This window comes from Schistocerca piceifrons, chromosome 5 (assembly GCF_021461385.2).
Source record: "Schistocerca piceifrons isolate TAMUIC-IGC-003096 chromosome 5, iqSchPice1.1, whole genome shotgun sequence".
NCBI lineage: Eukaryota > Metazoa > Arthropoda > Insecta > Orthoptera > Acrididae > Schistocerca > Schistocerca piceifrons.
Genome location: NC_060142.1, coordinates 545500528 through 545507117, shown reverse-complemented (window position 1 = coordinate 545507117; position 6590 = coordinate 545500528).

Sequence of the window (6590 nt, the reverse complement as noted above, 5' to 3'; positions counted from 1 at the left end):
ATCAAAACTAGTACTCTATACAAACACATCGTCCGGATAGTTATATACAAATCTGAATGTCATATCCCCCAAGACAGAGTCCAACAGAAGACACAAGACAGTTCCACCGTCGCTAAACCAAAGGGGACCCTACTGAATTCAAAAAGGAGTAGCTGACGGAATGGGTAAAGACAGTGTGTGTCAATCAGAGAACAGTTGTGGTGCACTGTGGTGGTGTTCCTCATTCCTACATGGCCCAGAGATAACATCTGGATGACTTCACACAGGGAAGAATCTCTATGAAACTGGGAGAAGGACAAAGCGAGAGGAGTATATCCCAGGAGGTGGTATTGCTCACAGCATTATTTCAAGCGCGTGGAGAGCATTCTGAACTACAGGCCCTGCTAGCCTAATGACAGGAAGTGGTCGAGCATGGCCAACTACTACAGCAGATGACCGCTACACCATAGAACAGATGACAAGGGACTCTTTCAAAAAGTGGGTGCTATTGTAGCCACATTTAAGAGAACTGCAAGGCATATAATCTCACAGTCCACAGTAGTAAGGCAACTGCATAGGCCGACGATCAACACGTTGTGTTTGATTGACACCTGCACATCGGCGGTGCCAAGAGCACAAGCACTGGGCCAACGAGGCGTCAGACAAATTGGTCTTACCGGATGACAGCAGGTTCAGTCTGAGTAGTGATTCTGAATGTAGCCTCAAATGGCGAGAGATGGGTTCAAAATGGTTCAAATGGCTCTGAGCACTATGGGACTCAACTGCTGAGGTCATTAGTCCCCTACAACTTAGAACTAGTTAAACCAAACTAACCTAAGGACATCACACACATCCATGCCCGAGGCAGGATTCGAACCTGCGACCGTAGTGGTCTCGCGGTTCCAGACTGCAGCGCCAGAACCGCGCGGCCACTTCGGCCGAGAGATGGGTACAAGTAACGCACCCAGGAACACTCGGTTCAGGTGTTATAGAGTGGGTAGGCGTAATATTACATGGGAGTACAGACTAAATCTTTGAACATGGCACTTTCACGGGTAAACGTCATTGTGACAAGGTACTTCTTCCTCAGACGTGTCTTTTCAGGGACGAATTCGACTCTGACTTCCTTTTCATGGATAACAGCGTGCGCCTGCACGAACAGTGCAAGTGGAGGAGTTTTTGCAGCGAGAGAATATTCGGCGAATGGAACTGGCCTGCCAGTTCCACCGACTTACATCCTTTCGAGCACATGTGGGATGCATTGGGGAGAAGTATGCCGCATGTCCACATGCACCAACGACCCTCCAGCAGTACTCAACTGCATTGGTGGAGTAATGGAACGCCCTACAACAAGAATTCCTTACCAGCCTTATTTTCGTCTCATTGCGTATTTCTTCCACTCACTTTCTGTACTATATTGTAGCAGTTCTTCCTACATATGGTCCAAATTTCATCGATCTCTGTTACTTGGAAATGATACATCATGCAAAAGGTACTTTCGTCCCTAAGTTTTGCACACCAATATAGGTTAACTCTTAGGCTTATGTGAGGTGCAATAATAATCTTACTCGTAAGGAAAAGTATAGCATTGCTTTGGCCTAGCAAGTGTGCTAACCTGTACTTCCCCACCAAGTATAAAGTAAATCAGATACTTGGCTGGATATCAGGAAGTGGTGATTGGGATCAGAACCAGTAAAGTTTATGCTGAAGGAATGAACGGTAGTCTTTAATGATCCTGTTTTACGATTCAAACTTAAAATATAAATGTTTTGAAATATTACTGTCATACACATGACGTTTCTGCATCGAATCTTACGTTTTGTGATATGGGTATCCGCAACCTGTGAAGTCGACGAACTGTATTGACGCTCTGGCTCTCGACTCAGTGACCATCCGTTCGAGTTCTCACAGTGGAATAAATTTTGGCCGGAGAGGTAGGAGAGATGTTGGTGTAGATTTCCTGTATACCGGACTGAAATAGGTGAAAATGTGAACTCTTCCTCAGAGTCATGAAGAGAGGGTAGTGAATCGTCTATCGAAGGCACTGCTGTGTTCGGTGGTCCGCTTGATGTCGTACAAGAGGAAGCAGAGGTGCCTGTTATCTACAACTATCTGTATTACTAAATCGTTATCCCGTAAAACAGTTACAGCTGCAGATTGCCTATATAACGGCTCCCAGGAGGAACAAAAATCAAATTTTCAACATTTTGAGTAAATATTGACCGAATTAAAAAAATTAAAATGCTGCCATAATCTACTCATTAAAAGTTATAATCTTCTGTCAGAAATTTAACACAGTAGGACAATTATTTCAGTGAGAAACCGTGTGTTTGCTTGAGGCAGCGTAACAGGCACTGCGCAGTTATATAGACTATGTTCATACAATATTTGGGAATGAGAAAACTTAGCAAGTTTCACCAAACTTTACATATAATTTCAAACCTTTGCGATACTTTTTCTCGCTGACATTCCTCACAAAATAATGAAACGAAGAAAGCTTATCACTTACTATATTCTGGCTGTTCATACATTCGAACTTCAGCGTCAGATATGACATCCTCATTTATTTCTTCTTTATTCGAACAAAGTTTGATGACAGTAGCCATATATGGCAATGAACGTATATGAGAAATAATATCATTGTGCGACACCATGTTAGGAAATACGTCGTTATAAACATTTAGATGCGCAAAAAACAAGCTTTTGCTTAAAATAACGGGCAGAGAACTTCGACATCATGCATCAAGTTTTATTACTTTTTTTACTACTAATTCTATTCGCAAAATATTTTGAAAATAATATCACTGAATGACTTGCAAAATTATATCGCTGTACGACTCATAGTTCATAAGACATGACGTCATAAACATTGAGATGCCTGAAAAATAGCTTTCACTTCGTTCGAGTGTTACAGGTAACATTAGGATGTTCTGACAAACAGGATCCCCTCTATGTCTTAGGAGGAAATATTTTGCTCATTTGAGCTTTGAAAGAGCGCTGCAGAAATAACTTCTGGTATCAGTGGAATTAGCATCTGCGAACTTTGCGCGGGTCGTCGCTCTCGTAAATCTGCCTCAGCACCTCAGCAGCGGATCTCCTGCCGAAAACAGCCGACGTTAATTATGACGTTAATGTAAGAGTCAACGCGCAAACAAGTCGGCTTATTCGGTTTCTGTTAACTTAGAGCGAAGTGTCGAGGACTTGGAGCACAGGAAGGGAGAGAGGCTCAAATCTGTGCATGATTTACCAGTTTCCAATCCAGAAATTGTCCTGAGCTGGTGAAAAATATGTTTTTCAGAGTGATCTTAAGTCAGTGCAATTATTCCGGGACGGATATTATAAATATTTTCCGGGAATGAAGTAATAATCGGAGAGTTTGTAATAAGTGGTAAAGACAAACAATTTTCGTTCCGAACAGCGACAGTTCTTGTGATAAAGAGAATTGAATTAAAAATTATTCTACTCCCCTCATACTTCTGTCTGACTGGCGAAGTTGAGCGGAAGCGGAAGAACAGAGTGTTTATAAATTACTTGACTATTTCGTTAGGATTTATTTTCACGAACACTAAACCGAACTTCCATATACTACCTAGAAGGGAAAGAGTTCAACGTCCTGTTGACAACGAGGTCATTAGAGAGGAAGCAAAAGATCAGATTAGGGAAGGATGGGAAAGGAAATCGACTGTGCCCATTTCAAAGAAACCATTCCAGCATTTGCCTGGGATGATTTAGGAAAATCACAGATATCAGGACGGCTGGACGGAAATTTAAACCGTTGCGCACAGGTCAGGATCTGAGAAAAATTGGCTAAAAAATAGAGAAAGGTTTAGACCTAAAAGTAAATTGGTATATAAATGTTTTAGAGTTTTTGATTACGAATTTCATATCATAATTTCAAAATTCAAAATGGCAAATGATTATAAAATTAAAACCGCGAAATAAAAAAAAGAGTTTGTTTTTCAGTGACTTTAATTCCGAAACTTGCTGAAGTGCCACTTAAAAAATGTAATAAGAAAACATCATAAAAATCACTAGTTTTCACTGTGGGGATCATTATCATGTTCGAAATCAAAGTCAGTAGCATCATACTTCTCAGAAATTTCTAGAAGGTTTTCAGACTCAGCATTAGGAAAAAGTGAAAGCTCTGCGGCCTCCGTTGATAAATTTTTACGTTTTCTGGTTATGATTTTCCTCAGGCTCGAAATAAGTGGATACGTAGATACCAGGAGCCAATGAAACATAACTTTCATTGTACCTGTGTACATTACCTTTGTCCTGGAAATCCCTTCTTGATATTTTTTGATATATTTATTTTTGGCATCCTGGGCATCGTCAGGTAATGGACCTGTTGCCAATATAGCTGATTCCAATATCTGAGCGTTCTGCATTATGGATTTATGAACTATCGTAGACTTGTAATGCCAAGGAAACATGTCTACGCACACCTCTGTAGCATCATAACATTATTTTTGAAATTTTTCATTGTTATTGTCACATGACATAACCTTCCAAATAACGTGAAATCGATGAATGAAATCTTCGTCCAGCCTCAGGATCTGAGCAGACGCTATTTCCTCGAAAAAAAAAGAGGGGGGGGGGTGGTATTGCCATCATTAGACTTCTCGCCTCCAACTTCTGGGTGGTCGACAAGAAGCCCTAGCTGCGTTTGAAATACCTTCCGATTTATTTTTCCGAATCTCAAAACGCTTTTTGTCTTCCGCCGGTCGCGATTGCCATTTTTTACTTTCAAGTTCATTTCCAAGGTGAAGTAACTACTTAAAGTAATGAATCGACTCGTCTAAAGATGATAATGCCTAACGTAAACCGTAAACATGAATCATTATATTTTCACAAAATCGAGATTCTTAAAATGTTTTAACGTCGCTCCGCACAAGTAGCAGTGCGTAGGTGATGCGGTAGACCTTTCCATGAATCAATGTGAAAACCATTTGATAATGTATTATAAGGAACTAGAGACGCAGTTTGATCGTCAAGATATTTTTATCATTAATGTAGACCCTACAGTGTCATGCAAAAATTATAGCCTTACAGGTAAACAAAACCGACGTGAGGAAGGTGCAGGGTTTTCCCATATTATTACTTCTTTTTGTAACAGATTCTTCTGGGATACTAGTTGCAATGGAACCAATGAAAGACACATTAGATCCAAATCACTTCCATTAGTAAACTTTTGCTTGCACTCGCCGTGCCCCAAAGTACCATCGAATCCCCATTTTAATTTAAAACTCGCGTTTTTTAAAGTTTCTGGAGATAACGTTTTAATACAAGCCTTTTGAACATGTAAAATTCTCTCTGATGTCTGATTTGAGAGTGCTTGTACACTGACTTCAGCTTCTACACTGACTTCAGCCTCTACTGTTTTTTCTGATGTGGGATAGATAAGAGCATTGTATTTTCTCATCAAATTTCTAATAAGATGTACTTACATTTAGATAACTTTTCTTCAACGACATCGTCGGACAATGCCTCATCAGCAAATGCTTTAGTGATTGGGGAGGTTTCTGATAATTTTAACGCTGCTTTGTATTTATAGCTCTCGATGGTGGCTTTGTAGTGATTTTTTGGTTGACAACACTGGCAGCATTAGGCGCAGCAGAAGAACAAAGGCGCATTTGACTAACCAACGACTCTTCCAATTTGCTGATTGTGTTACGTAAATCAGCAGATTTTCCTTTTTTGCCTCCATCACTTTGACCGAGTTATGAAAGGATGCTAGAAACAAAAGAAAAATCACCAAAAGTATGAATATTTGGTTGAAGCTTTTTAACTCAGGTAGCCTCTTTCGTCTGTCCATTAAGCGCTCATATGCACTGAGAAATCGCTGATTTCACGCTCATTAATTGCGAATTGTTGGTAAAAAGAGAAGTCGTTTTTTCGTCTTAGAGTGCATTACACTTTGCGATTGTGTATGCATTCTGCGAATGGGCAATATTATTTGATTTTCATCCTATAGAACACATACATAAAAAGTTTTCCGTTACCCTTGATGAAGCGCAAGCTGAGAACTGGGGATGGATAAAGATGAATTCGTCCTCACCCTTTTCAAAGCAACCGTCCCGGCATTTCCTTTGAGCAGTTTAAGGACACCACGTCGCATATATACCAGGATGGCGTGATTGTAATTGGAACCGCTGTTTTCGCCGAAGAGACGGACGGAAAGTATGAAATCCGTTGGTGCAAGAGCGTATTCAGATTACTAGCATGGAGGAGGCGGAGGGGGAGGGGTGGGGGAGCATCTGATTTAGTTTCGTGGTGCGGTGCATCGCGAAATAGTTCTGAGATTTCACGACAAGTGGTTCTGAGCATACTTGCAACTACTCAACACTTATTATATGTTCCATCTTTCTTCGGTCTACTGTTGAATTGATACGTATGTCTGTGTGGCGCAGCAAGATGCGAGTTTAGTTTTGGGAAGATTTTTTGTTCTTGCTCCCCTCCTCTCGCCTCACTGGGCACAATCATGTGCCACCTCATCTATCTGGAACAGTGAGCACCGTTTTCTTTGATGCTGATGTCTTACAGTTCTACTTTATCATGATAGCCCTCAGTAGCCCATGTTGCGCCAAAGAGAAATAACTCTTCCACTCGCG